Source organism: Xiphophorus maculatus, chromosome 4 (genome assembly GCF_002775205.1).
Source record: "Xiphophorus maculatus strain JP 163 A chromosome 4, X_maculatus-5.0-male, whole genome shotgun sequence".
Classification (NCBI taxonomy): Eukaryota; Metazoa; Chordata; class Actinopteri; order Cyprinodontiformes; family Poeciliidae; genus Xiphophorus; species Xiphophorus maculatus.
The window spans coordinates 30242916-30256989 of NC_036446.1; the positions used below are offsets into that span (position 1 = coordinate 30242916).

Consider the following 14074-nt stretch of genomic DNA (forward strand, 5'->3'; position numbering starts at 1 on the left):
TGTGTTCACCAGGCGTTGCCAGGAAGGACATGGCATCCACCAGTGTTGTCAATAAAAAATTGGGATCTCTCAATTGCATTTAAACTCGCTGTTGTGTTTTCTGCAGTATTTCAAGAATTGCATTGTTGGATGCACATGCATAAATATGTTGATTACAAGGTTTTTTTGTATTAAATCGGAATAAAAAAGGATGGATATGAAGAAGCTTTCACTACAAACTTTTTTTTATTTATTTTAATTTTGTATTTCTTGTCCTAAGAGCTGATATTTCACAGAAATGTCATATTATTGCAGCACCAGTTGGCGTGTTTAGTAGCAGGAGTAGGTGTGTTTTGTTGTGTACGCAACTGCAGCAGGGTATTATTATATATTTGAACAATTTGCAGTGTCTAATGAATTGTCTTGTTTAAATGCTTGTTGATGCAATTTACATGTTTTCTTGTGTCATTTATAGCAAACATGGAGTGCAAATGGGGGGGAAGTCTTCAGTTTTATTTCTGAAGGCTCCTACCCATTGACACTCAACAGAGGGCAGAGGCAAACTTTAAGAAAGTATGCCAAAAAATTTACCATCCATGGTAAGGTTTTTATATCTTAAATAAACATAACATCTTTAACTACAATATTGACATAATATGGTCATTGTTTTAATACAGCTGGTGACCTATTCTACGGAGCCTTACCCAAAAGAAGGGCCATACGGTCCAAAGAAGAGGCCTGGAACTTCTTCAAGGAGTTTCATGCATCCCCCATGGGAGGACACACTGGCATTGTCAAAACACGCATTGCCATGTGTTCCCGATTCTATTGGCCTGGTATGACAGCAGACATTGAGAAATGGGTATGTAACAACATAGTTAGCAAAATCTTTATGGTCCAAAGTGTCGTAAAACCTATAAACTGTAATGTTGTAAAGGTGTCTCAATGTGACCGGTGCCAAAGAGTTGGACCTCCCCTCCAAGTTGTCAGAGAACTTCAGTGCATAAAGGTAACCATCAATTCATGAAGTTTACCACCTCTAGGACATTGTTGCTGATAACATTGTTGTCATCCCCAACAGGTGTCAGGGGTGTGGGAGCTGATCGGAATTGATCTGACAGGTCCCATGCCCCTGACATCTTGTGGCAATCAGTATATCCTGACAGCTACAGATTACTTCTCTAAATGAGTGGAGGCTTTCCCTCTCAAGACTAAGACCGCTGAGGAAGTCTGCCAAAAATTATGTTCTATATTTTACCGGCACGGCTGTCCTCAGCGTATTCTCACTGACCAAGGGCGAGAATTTGTGAACACAGTAAGCCACATTTAATACTACATATATTTTTGTGAAGCCTCAGTATATGTAAAAGGTTATAATAATGTGCTTCGTTGTTGTTTTAGATCAGGGGTGGGCACTCCTGGTCCTCGAGGGCCGGTGTCCTGCAACTTTTAGATGCATCTCTACTTCAACACACCTGAGTCAAATAATGAGGTCGTTAACAGGACTCTGGAGAACTTGACTGCACTTAGGAGGAGATTCAGCTGTTGGATTCAGGTGTGTTGGACCAGGGAGACATCTAAGAGTTGCAGGACACCGGCCCTCGAGGACCAGGAGTGCCCACCCCTTAGATGAACAGTAGACTCTGTGATCTACTTTCAATTCAAAGAAGCATCACTGCCGCCTATCATCCTCAAACCAACGGCTTGGATGAAAAGACAAATGACAACATTAAGCGGTAAGAAAGTTATTAGAAAACTTACATGTTTTTTTGTTTTGTTTTATATCTTTTAATAGTTTCTTTTCATTGCAACATCTTTCTGTAGGCTTGTATCAATATACAGCTTCTTATAGCTATGACATACCATAAAAAATGCAACACATAAGCAACTTTTACAAATTGGAGTATGTTCTTAGAACATGTATGAAACTGTTCTTCTAGGGCACTGAGAAAACTCGTCAACGACAAGCAAGATGACTGGGACATGTTCCTTGAGGCCACTTTGTTTTCCTTAAGGTCGAAAACCCACACCACCACGAAATACTCGCCATTTTTTCTGATGTATGGCAGAGAGGCTAGGTTTCCTTCTGAAGTTCCTGTTGACATGCCGGTACGATTCTGTTACATTACATGGGTTTGTACTGTTTTTGCATGGAAATCCGAGTGTATTAAGGTTTTAAGTTTGTACATCATGTTAAAATTTCAGTACTTCCTCAAAAACATACCTGCATTAGCCAACACAAACACTACAGTCTTCCAGATTAGTAGGAATGAGTAATCTGAAAATAACAGGTGAGACTGAGTTATCCCACAGTCTACCTGTCAGTGACACATAGTTATAAAGGCTGAAGTGAAAAATGTTGTTGGAAAGACTTGCTTAAGGGGGTGTGTCTGAAAGACTTTCAGCTTGGTATATACATAGAATCCAACTTCAAAGTTATCACATGCAGCTGTGATTTCAAGTCTAGTTTCTTTTAATTTCAGTTTTTTAACTTAACACCATTTTTATAACTACAGAGGCATTGGTGATTTTGGCTGGTAATTGCACTGTGTACCTGGAAAATACTTAATTCCTCCTCTACATCAGACACCAGCTTCTCTGTACCTGTTGAAGAATAGCCTCTAAACAGCATGATACTGCCACCACCATGTGTCGCCCAGATGTTCAGATCGATGTGCAGGGTTAGTTTTCCTCTGCATAATCTTTTGCTTATAGGTCAAAAAGTTCACTAACCCTAACCCTAACCCTAACCCTTAATACAAAGTTTGATGTCTTGTTAGTTATATTTTGAATGTAAATGTGTTTGTGTTTTTACAATACAGTTGTCTTCTGTAGTCCTACCAGAGGACTACAGCCAAATTATTAAAGACAGAGACAACAGACAGGGGGACACAAAGATCCAGGTGGAAGAGAATGTCGAACTGGCTCAAAAAAAAAATGAAAAAAGCTTTTGCAAACCGGGCACAAAAAAAATTCAAAAATTTAAAGTTCACAGAAGGGGAGGAAGTTCTTCTATTCAACATAAGAAAAAGGGGTAGGAAAGGTGCCAGGATGGAGGCAGACTACTCTGGACCTTATTTTATCCATAAAGTGATAGGGAGCACTGTGATGTTGAAAACAATGGCCGGAAAAGTCCTCAAGACAAAGCATAGCATGAGTCGTCTGTAGCCATATAACAGAGGCAATGAGGGACAAAATGCAGGTGAGGGTTTCATCTCAGGTGAGAAGTTGAATGAAAGGGAGACAGTGATTAGGTACGCAGGGAAAGCAGAAACCCCACTGCAGACCAAGACAGACGGTCAGGTCCATGGCAAGGTCATCCAGTGCTTTTCCCTGTTGTCTCCCTCTCGTCCTCAATCTCCCCCTGCCAAGTTCTCTCGGTTGTCTCCCCCTAACCCTCCAGTGAAGTCTCCCCCTCCAGTGACCTCTCCCTCTCCCCCTCCAGTTGCATACACTGCATAGCCACTTTTTTGCGCCACAGAGGCCCAAGATGATGAAAACCAGCCAGAAGCTTCTGGTGAGCAGCGCCCTGGTGCACAAAGTTGTTCTGAACTCTCAGCTTTATTGAAAGGCCTAATGCAGCAGCAGTCTGACCACAAAGCAAAATGGGAGCAGGATAGACAACGCCACGATGAACGGTGGAGGAAAATGCAACACCAGTTCAGTCAACTTCAACAGGAGGTCCAAATGGGATGCCGAGAGCATCAGATGCAGTTAAATTGCAAGTTATTTTATAAAGGCAATATCAACAATGTGTCTCCACTTATAAGGTTGATCTGAAGAGGAGATTGTTTAATGGTTACAACAGTCCAAAAATAACTGTTAGCAATTTGTGTATGATTTTGTGTGGTCCACTGTTGTCTGCAAAACTCTAAGAAGGATTTACGGACTCGTTCATTCGTGGCTGTTTCCACGTTTATATTAGTCTAAATGTTTGCAATTCTCTGGAGCGCAAAGCGAAGCTCGACGTTTTTCACAGTCACATTAAGTTAATATATTAACTTAACATCAACAAAGACACAGCGGGACGGATCATCCAGGAAATGATGGACTAAAACTAACTGGATGTCAGACAAATTCTCGGATTTATTATGAGTCTCTGCTTATTTCCAAGCCCAAATGAGCAACTTCACGTTTAGAAACGAGCCCAAAAAGGCGCAACCATCCACTCATTAAATTTACAAGCGACTTTAAAAAAAAAAGAAGCCCGAAGCCGGTTATAATAATCAGAATTGGTGACAGAAACTCAAAATAGTTCCTGTTTTTCCACCAACAAAATGTGCATCTCCCTTCGTTTTTTACATTTCTGTCGCTGCTTATACTGTCGCATAGAGACGTAGGTCACTCGACAAGACACGTAGAGGAAATACAATTAAATAACAAACGATAGTAACGCACAGTAACACAAGGGGATTTCAAAAAAATAACTGTAGTGTGACTACTGGATTTGAAATAGCAACACGTTAGATTACTCGTTACTGAAAAATGCTGTACTGACATTGTCCAACGTCAGTAGCGCGTTACTGCTATACATATATATAAATACCAATGAAATCTACGATTATAAGTGAATAAGCAGTTGTCTTTGAGGTGTGCCTTGTTCTACTTGATAACATTAAACACAACTGCATACTCTCCGTTTTCTATTAATTGAGACATTTTGTAAGAATCAAACTGTCGTGTTCTGTGTTTTCTGTGTGTTAATTTCGGGTTTTCTGTGTTCTGAGTCTCCCTTTGATTACTCCCAGGTGTTTCTTATTCCCTGATTACCCCCAGTGTATTTAATGCCACCTGTGTGTCTGTGTCTTTGTTGGGTCCTCGTCGCGTGTTGTGTGATTTCTGTCTGCCCGTTCATTTGCCACGCTATCTTTCTGTTACTACCGGTGTGAGCCCTGGTTTCCGCTCAGCCGTGCCGCCAGAATCTTTGTGGACTGTTTTTGAACATTTTTCAGTATTAAAATTACCATCTTTACCTATCCTGGGTCTGCTGCGTCTGCCTCACCACATCCACCGCACCAATTCATGACACAAACAGCCGTAAAACATAGCAATTAACAGCCTGAAGGCTCTGCAGGATAGCTACGAGCTCCGGAAACATGAGGATAAGGATGCCTGAAGCAGGACAGTCTCCACAGACAGAACCAACAGTACAGAAACGATTCAAAATGAAAAAAAAGCTCTTTTTTTTCTTTTTTTTTTTTTAAACTTAACTCCTGATTTAAATTCCCTATTGAAAGCAAATGTATCCTTACTCAAAGTACAGCTGTTCTGAATGACTGCTTTGCTGCAGTTCTGTATACCAGCCTAGAATTTTTTGGCGGTACGCAGCATCAGTCTTGTGCTAAATTCTGGTCCCCTATGAAAATCTATTTCCCCTCTGTTGGGAGTGGTCACTGCATGCAGAGAGGCGACTGAGTTCTCAATGATTGTTATGTGTGATATAGTATTTGAGCCACTGCTAAAACAATAGGCACACTGCAATTATAATACAGTTCAGGAAAATCTACAAAAATTGGACCAGCTAAAATTCTACCACAGAAATCCAAATCAAGGGGATAAAGTGAGACAGTGCTGTCAAGCAACATTGTTGTAGAAGCCTAAATTCAGTTTTTGTTCATTCAGACTTTAGGATAAGTTATGTTCATATTTCTTATTATAATTTATTTGGATAAAAATGATAACTAGTTAAATCTATTGCATAGTAATTTACTATATTTGACTACACTTAAGTCTTGAAAATTTGCATATCTAATTGGAATTAAGGATTTTAGGGTGTGGCTAGACAGAGTGAGTTGGGCAGTTGGAGTGGAGCCACACAGTTTTTTGACTTCACTCTCTGTCCTTTTAAATTGTCGTTTCTCTTTATTTTTCGTGGAAAGGTAACCTTTGTACCGTTTTTATTATTATTTCTGAAGTAAACCATTCAACTATATTAAGAGGACCCACTCTTTTTTTTGTTTTGTCGTTTTCGTCATCAAGTGGACCGAAAAAGGGAAAGACGGAGAGCGTCAAGCTTATGGCTCCTTTATTTAGGAAACTACAATTGTAATCCATTTAAATTAAACAAGAACATAAAAACCAGGATAACACAACGTGGTGAACAGGTATGTATTTTAGTCTGAGCAGCGTCCAATTTCTTATCGACACTGTCAACTTCGCTAAGCAGTAACTTCATCTTTTTCTCAGCTGCGGCTTCCAGGATTAGCTGGAAAGCCTCGTGGTGCTATTTTGTAGTTCTTCGCGGGAAGTGCTAGGATCTGTGCAATGGTACTGTTAGAAAAACAAAATTTAAAACATTGAAAACTAATAAAGATAACTTAAAACTTGACACAGAAAATAAAGAAATCCTTTAAGAAAACAGTCGCATATGAAATACGTGACAACTGGCTCTGCAGTTGTCATGTGTATAAGAAAAGAAAAGTAAGTTTACTCAAAGCTGCTAGAAAATCACTGTTGAATTATGTGGGGAAAAAAGGAGAAAAAAACTAATCAGAGTGCGCAGATTTTTACAGGTGAAGAGAACTTCACTCAAGACCTTCACTACACCACTTCTTGTAACGTTGCCGACGTTTAGCAACTATTCCAGGCTTATATTTATTCACATCAGTAGCAGATATTACAATACCTAGCCTGAAGCTACATGATTTTACCGCTGTGTGTGCAATAGTTTACATAATGGCCGTGGTGCTGTATTTTAACAAACTCCCATTCATAGCATCTTTATCAAACATATGCAAAAACTTACCTCGACGGAAAAGGCTTCAAAGCAATCCGGTTAATACTCTCCTGGTTGAAACTTAGGATTGTGTGAAAACTCTCACGAGAAGTTTACTCAAAATGGGTCTGTGAAAGAAATCTCAGTGAACAGAACTTTGGAGAGGTCAACCAACCAATCAGATTAAGAAATAATAAGACAACTAATAGATTTGGTTGCATACTACGCAGCCAACATCACTGCGTAGTACATCGTAGGATGTTTACAGTGACTCACCACCATCTATGAAGGCCACATGATTAATGTGAATACTAGACGGCTATGGCAGGCCGTTTTAACATCAATTCGGATTAGTCTTACTGTCCGTAATTACATTCTAATCGTCTAAAAATGCATATTGTGGACAAAACTACATTTTGACTTCGTAATGTCAATTAAGATATCTGAATGTACTTTCTGACAAAAACAATAATTTATGACATCTTAAATTACATTTTGACGAGTGAAAGTTACTCTCGATATCTCAAATGATGTCACTGCATCTCTTATTTGACGGGACACATGTCCATTATTATCATAACTTAACATATTTCGAACGTAATTAATTAAAGATATGTCTAATTTGTTTGGAGATATCTTAAAACGAATTTTGAGTAGTTGCTGCAATAAGTCACAGTATCCCCCAAATTGAATGTGGTTTATCTAATACAAGTAAATGTACCGAACTTCATAAAGCATTGTCATAAAAAGTATTATAAGTTAATGCCAGTCATTCCCACATTCTGTCACACACCCCAATATATTTGGGAATTGGGGTAAAAAAAAGCAGTAAAGATAACATCTCTAACTGTCGTGATCTGTGTTTTTCTGAGTTTTCCGTGTCCTTGAGTCTCTTCGTTGTCCTGTCTCCCCTTGATTACTCCCAGGTGTGTCTCGTTCCCTGATTACCTCCTGTGTATTTAGTCTCACCTGTGTCTCTGTGTCTTTGTCGGGTCCTTGTCTTGTTCCAGCGTGATTCAGTCTAGAGTGCTGTTCTGTCCACCTGTTTACCAGTTGCTACTGGCGTTGAGCCCTGGCCTCTGCTCAGTTGTGCTGCCTGGGTTTATGTGGATTATTTTGGACTTATCATCTTCATTAAACTGTCATCATTCATCTTACCTGGGTCTCGAGCGTCTGCCTCACCACCACTTCACTCCAAAACGTCTTGACACTAACTTTAATTATGCTGTAAGAAACTAAAGACATTTCTAACTTTCTGATGTGACTATTTAGTTCACAGTTTATATTTTACTAAACCAATTCTGATCACTCGATTTTATTAGTTATTTCAACACCTTCTAATTTAATGAAGATTACTCATTTTTTTCCCAAGTCTTTGTTGCACTGGCCAGTGTGTATATAAGGTATCTTGGATGTATCCTTTATGTCTCACTGTCTCACCTGCTGCGGATGTTGCTGCTCCCTCGCTCTCCTCCAGCTCCTTAATCAACCGGTTCTGGTGTTGGTTGTTTGGGTTGTCCACACCATTATTTAGCCACCATCCATGTTGTTCAACAGTAAAAATAGAAACCAACAAAATAAATAAAATCTTGCCTTCCAAATAAGCTGTCAAAACCACAACCGAGTTGTGTGACATCAACATTTATACCAAACTTATCCCACTTGGTCCTTCCCTCAAACTTTAACTCAACTTCACATTAAACTACCTTTTTAGGGGTCGTCTTGTTTCATCGTGTTACAAAAATGTAAAATGAATCCATTCACAAAAGTAGAACTATTTTCTTTAATAGAACGATTTTAAAAAACTGATAAAATTAACATTTTACAAATTTAAACAAAATTGAGGAACTTAAAGAAAACAATCAATTTAATTGTCCGTGCTCCAACTCATGTCCTGGACATCGTCTTCCTCCTGAGTTTGGTGGAAGCATTGATTTTCTTTGAAAGATTTTAGCATAAAAAACAATATCAGAACACATACAGCAATTCCAATTGAATATAGTAAAATAAATAAATTCTTAGGACAATTGACACCGTGAACAATAAAAACACTAAGAAATACTGATACATTGTCTATAAATGTATTGACTTTCTTTAGTCCGTTCATTCTCTTACACCAGGAAAGCTGCTGGTGGCTAACTGCAGTAGCAAATTAGCAACAGGCACAGTACACCCTGGACAAGTCTGTCACAGGACATCACAGACGGGAAACACAACCATGCACACACATACCAAAGGAACATTTTAGAAAACCCAATTAACCTGACAGTGGGAGGAACGTGGAGCAGGACTTTTATTCACAATGGATTTATAAAAAGAAAAAAAAAAAACATCCAAGAACCAAAAAATACTTTCTGCATACACTACAAATACCTTATACTATACCATATGTTAATTAAGATTAGAATATAAAGTAGAAATAAAACCTATAATCAACATGTTATGCTATAAATATACCTACCATAAGCAAAAAAGGCTGAGCAGCCTTCTAAGGTTTCAATTTTCATCTGAGAAGGAACCAATTTTTCTTTTAAGTTCTCCTCTTCCTTTTGAAGAAACTTCAGCTTGTTCTCTGCCGCCCTCAGTTGCCTGCCTCTTTTTTCAATAGTTTCCAGGTTTAGCTGGAAAGCCTCCTGGACGCTGTCTTTTACAGCTTCACGGGATGCATTCGTATCAGTGCAATGGTACTGTGAGAAAAAAAAAATACCGTTAAACATATTTTACAATGAACACTAATACTTTACCGAACAGCACCATAAATAATAAATGGATTTGTAAAAACATCCAAGAACCAAAAAATACTTTCTATATACACTACAAATACCTAATAATATTCCATTATATCATATGTTAATTAAGATTAAAATATAGAACAAAAATAAAACCTATAATCAACATGACATATACCTATCATCAGCATAAAATGCTGCGCCGCCTTCCAGTGCTTGAATTTTACTGTTGGCATCAAGCAATTGTTTTTTCAGGGTGACGGCTTCACACTGCAAAAACTTAATTTTTTGTTCCATCGCCTTCAGCTGCCTTGTTTTTCTCTCGAGTGTTTCCAGGCTTAGCTGGAAAGCCTCATGCACGCTTTGATTCACAGCTTCACGGGATGCTGTCGGATCTGTGCAATGGTACTGTAAGAAAAAAAATTAATTGTTAAACATATTTCATAATGAACACTAATACTTTACCAAACGGCACCATAAATAATCATATTAAACAACTAATATCATCTGAGAAGCGACCAATTTTTCTTTTAAGTTCTCCACTTCTTTTTGAAGAAACTTCACCTTGTTTTCTGCCGCCCTCAGTTGCCTGCCTCTTTTTTCAATAGTTTCCAGGTTTAGCTGGAAAGCCTCCTGGACGCTGTTTTTTTTTACAGCTGCACGGGATGCAGTCGGATCTGTGCAATGGTGATGTAAGAAAAAAAAAACTACTGTCAAACATATTTTACAATGAACACTAATACTTTACCAAACGGCACCATAAATAATAAATCATATTGATCAACTAATATGGTCGTCAGGTTTACATTCAAATATGTGGAGTGTCGGACACGCTCGAAGCATCGAACGCTCCATATAATTCAAATCGCGCCACGCAAAACGAAACGCACCGCAACAATCCTCGAGGCGATCCACATGGACGTTCAATATAAGCCAAATGCACCTGACAATCAAAACGCGCCATTTATATTACCCACATGAATCCAGTCCGCTCTTAGCTTCCTTCCCATCCTCTTAGTAAATCCGTAAATTTTCCAGTATTGGCCGGGAAGCTACGGTTTATTTTACCCACCTTTCCAGTCGTGCTCCAATATTAGTATTTTCCAGTATTGCCCTCCTCCTCTCCATCTTACGTGGTTTGACCCCTGGTCTAACGCCCAGGTCTTCCTCCCACATAGCGTACTTTCTTTCTTCTGTCCACCCAGTCTTACATTTATCTCACCCCCTGAACTGTCCTGTCGTCTAATGGCGGCTCTCCCTCCATTTTATGTTCGTAGATCACATGTCCCAACTTCAGGCGAAAGTTACGGTATTCTCTAACCTAAAACTTCACAGGTATGTTTTATATCCAAAAAGAATTACCGTCATTCGAACTACTTAACACTACACAACTTCATACACAAATTTCCAAACACAATACTTTTTAAAGTTAGTTACCAACTAATATACTTACACATGCAAGCTGGGCCGCGTTTTGGACCGCCTTGAGGTCCGGGTCGCTTAACTTGGGCAGTTTCAGTGGTGATAAATTGGCCATGTTCTAGAAAGCACAAAATATATAGATAATGACAACTATAAAGATAAAAGACAATAAAAGCTTTAGCTTATTATTCAAATAATACCATAAAATACCTACTTTGTTAACTGTGCCGTAGAACAGAAGAAAATTTCCGCCAACGAAACTGAGAATATATAAGACCAAAGCTGAAGTGGGTGATACTAAGAGAAAGACCCGCCCTCCTTCCCAAATTTAACTGGACAAACTTTGTGATGGATGACAGAAGTTCCTTTCTTAATAACGTCCATTTCAGCTTTGACCATTATGATTAAACTGATGCAGTTCATTGTTGGTGCACACGCGGTGTTCCTGCTACTTAACATTCATCCTAACCTGTTATTTTCAGCTTCAAACATTTTCCCGGTGCCATTTTCAAGCAGGGTTGTTTCCGGATTGTGTTGTGCTGGGAGGGAGTCATATGATGACTTGGTGATGTCATCAGAATGTACTGAGTGTTTTCTATTAAATTGAGTATTGTATTTTGTTTACAGGTTTATTTATTTATTTACTCTCATCATTATTATTATTTTGTATACTTTTAAGAGTTTATTTGAGTTAGTAACTGCTTAGTTTGTTTTTTTTTGCTTGTTTGGACTTCCTGTGGGCGGAGCCTGTGGCTTTAAAAGCAGGGCTCTGCTCCACAGGGAGGCAGTCTGTGGCTAGACTCCTGAGGAGTCACACTGAAGGTACTGCTGATTGTCTGATTTTAACCTGCCTGTGTTGTCTTTTGTATATATTCTGCACCTACCATCTTTGTTCACCTGAAGAAAAGCTTAATAAATTTCACTAAAGTGATCTCCAGCCCTGGCCAGTCATTTATGTTTGACCAAGTCATAATAGAACCCTGTCACATAGACAAAGTTATTAGTTTTTACCTGTGCTGTGTTTGTGCTTCCAGATGCAATGTAATATAGTTGACCGAATACGGTTCCATCACTTGGTAGAAGTTAAGTTGGCTTGTTTTGCAGTTGGAAACTTGTCAGACTTGTCTGATTCTGACCCAGAGATTATTAGAAAATACTGAGTTTGATCTTGCTGATGCACTGGTAAATGCAACTTAAAATGTATTTGGTCTGTTTTTATTTGGTTGAGTGACCACAACAAGTGCATTTTACCTAAGTTTCAAAGGACTAAGTCAATGTTTTTATGTGAAATTGTTTCATTTTCTTCCGCCATGGGAACCTATGGATGAAAGCTGTCCTTTGCAAAAGGTGGCAGAAACAAGTAAGTTATATTTTAGGGGCAAATCATAGCACACTGAAAAAAATATCTCTTTGGATGAACATAAAAAAATCATGGAAATGTCATGAAGTGGTGGTGGGTAGTGATCAAGACGCGGTAGAACCAGGTTGCAGTGATGATGATGAGATTTAATGAAGAATAAACTGTACAAAGTATCCAAAAACAGTCCAAAATCCCAGGCAGCACTGCTGAGCAGAAACCAGGGCTCAATACAGGTAGCAACAGGGTAAACGACTGGACTGACAACAGCTTAGACAAGGACCCTACGAGGAACAAGGAACACAGGTGGAGTTAAATACACAGAGGGTAATCAAGGAAACGAGACACACCAGGGAACAATCAAGGGGAAGATGGGACAACACGGAGACTGAGAAACTCAAAATAAACACAGAGAAAAAACACAGATCTTGACAGGAAAGGATTTCCACCTGATTACTTTGCTTTATTTCTGCACCATGTAATTCTGTTACTCCTATTTAAAGCAAATGTGTTGGCACAACTTATGGTTATTCTAAATTAAATCAAACGTGTTTTCCTGCTTTACTTGATTAAGATGAATGCAAATTTAGTTGAAACCACCTTATTTTACAGTACTTAAGTTGATCCAACTCATGAAAATTAAGTTAGCTCAAAAAACATGCTTTATGCTGAAAGAAAGCTATTTATTCATGTGGAAATCCTTTCCATAATTTAATTATGTTAATTCAAAGACATTTTTTTAAGAGCTATTCAATTAAATGTTTTTTTCTCCCATTTTTTTCTACGAAGAATTTTTGCGGCGCTAGTGGCTCGTATTTTTTGCGACAGTCAGCAGACAGGGAAGAGGGGGGAGGACATGCGGCAAAGGTCGCCGGGACTCGAACCCGCGACGTCCGCATCGAGGCCTGAGGCCTCCAAACGTGGGGCGTGCTAACCCCCTGCGCCACCACAGCACGCCCCGTCAATTAAGTGTTTTAAGACAGCACTGGGTGAAAGGATAACAAGAACACAATTAGAAAAGGTACAACAGAATTGTATTTTTGAAATTGTTATACTTTTTCTTTTTACACAGCACAAAAAACAGCTGAGTTGGACATTGAAAAAAATTAACAAAAAAAAGGTTACAGTTTTGTTTTTCCAGCCAAAACTGGGCTGTGTTGATCACTGTTTAGCACAGAAATAAAATTCTTCACAACATAAAAAGTGTCAGTATATTTGCTCAACTTTGAGAACCGTAACAATTTAAATCTTTTCTACTGCAGTCTTTAAACACTGATTTTCCATATGAAACTTTCCTCAACTTAGCAAGTTTCTCAGTGGGAGAGTTTTATATTGAGAACTTGTGCTTTCTTGGATAAGTTCTTTCCATCCAATTTCAGAACTATTTTCTGTAGCACTTCAAAAGTATGCTTGAGCTCCTGAGGGTAGCTCAAGTGTAGTGCATAGATAAGCCCCAGCAACATCACCACCGGAAAAGATACATTGCAATAACAAGTAAATTGAGAACACAATCAATGTTAAAAGGAAACATACCTAATATTTATGTGTCTTTTAATGTCACCAGACTCAGAGGACCCACAAAGTAGTCTGCCAAAGGGTAGTCATCGGCCAGTTCACAAAGTTCCAACAGAACATTTTCTCTGGTTTGCCCTCAACTCAGCTCAAAGGCTCTGAAATGCTCTCTTTACCACCCATAAAGCTTTTTCACTATGAAACACAGTCTCCCCTAAACAATACAAATTTGAAGAATCTCTCCAAAGTCAGGAAGTCCACTTGTATTCCCATGAGTAACTATCATTCCCATTCTGAATTCAACACCTTTGTTTGACACACACTTGGAAAGATGAACTACAGTTGTACCTGGGAATTTCT

General features: G+C 38.8%; 1 long non-coding RNA gene across 1 annotated transcript; it reads left to right on the forward strand.

The window, feature by feature from the left end:
• Positions 1 to 724: 724 nt before the first annotated feature.
• On the forward strand, positions 725 to 1714 carry LOC111608466. Its single transcript, XR_002752683.1, has 4 exons — positions 725 to 841; positions 917 to 988; positions 1061 to 1294; positions 1609 to 1714. It is a non-coding gene; the product is annotated as an uncharacterized LOC111608466 (long non-coding RNA).
• Positions 1715 to 14074: the final 12360 nt, after the last annotated feature.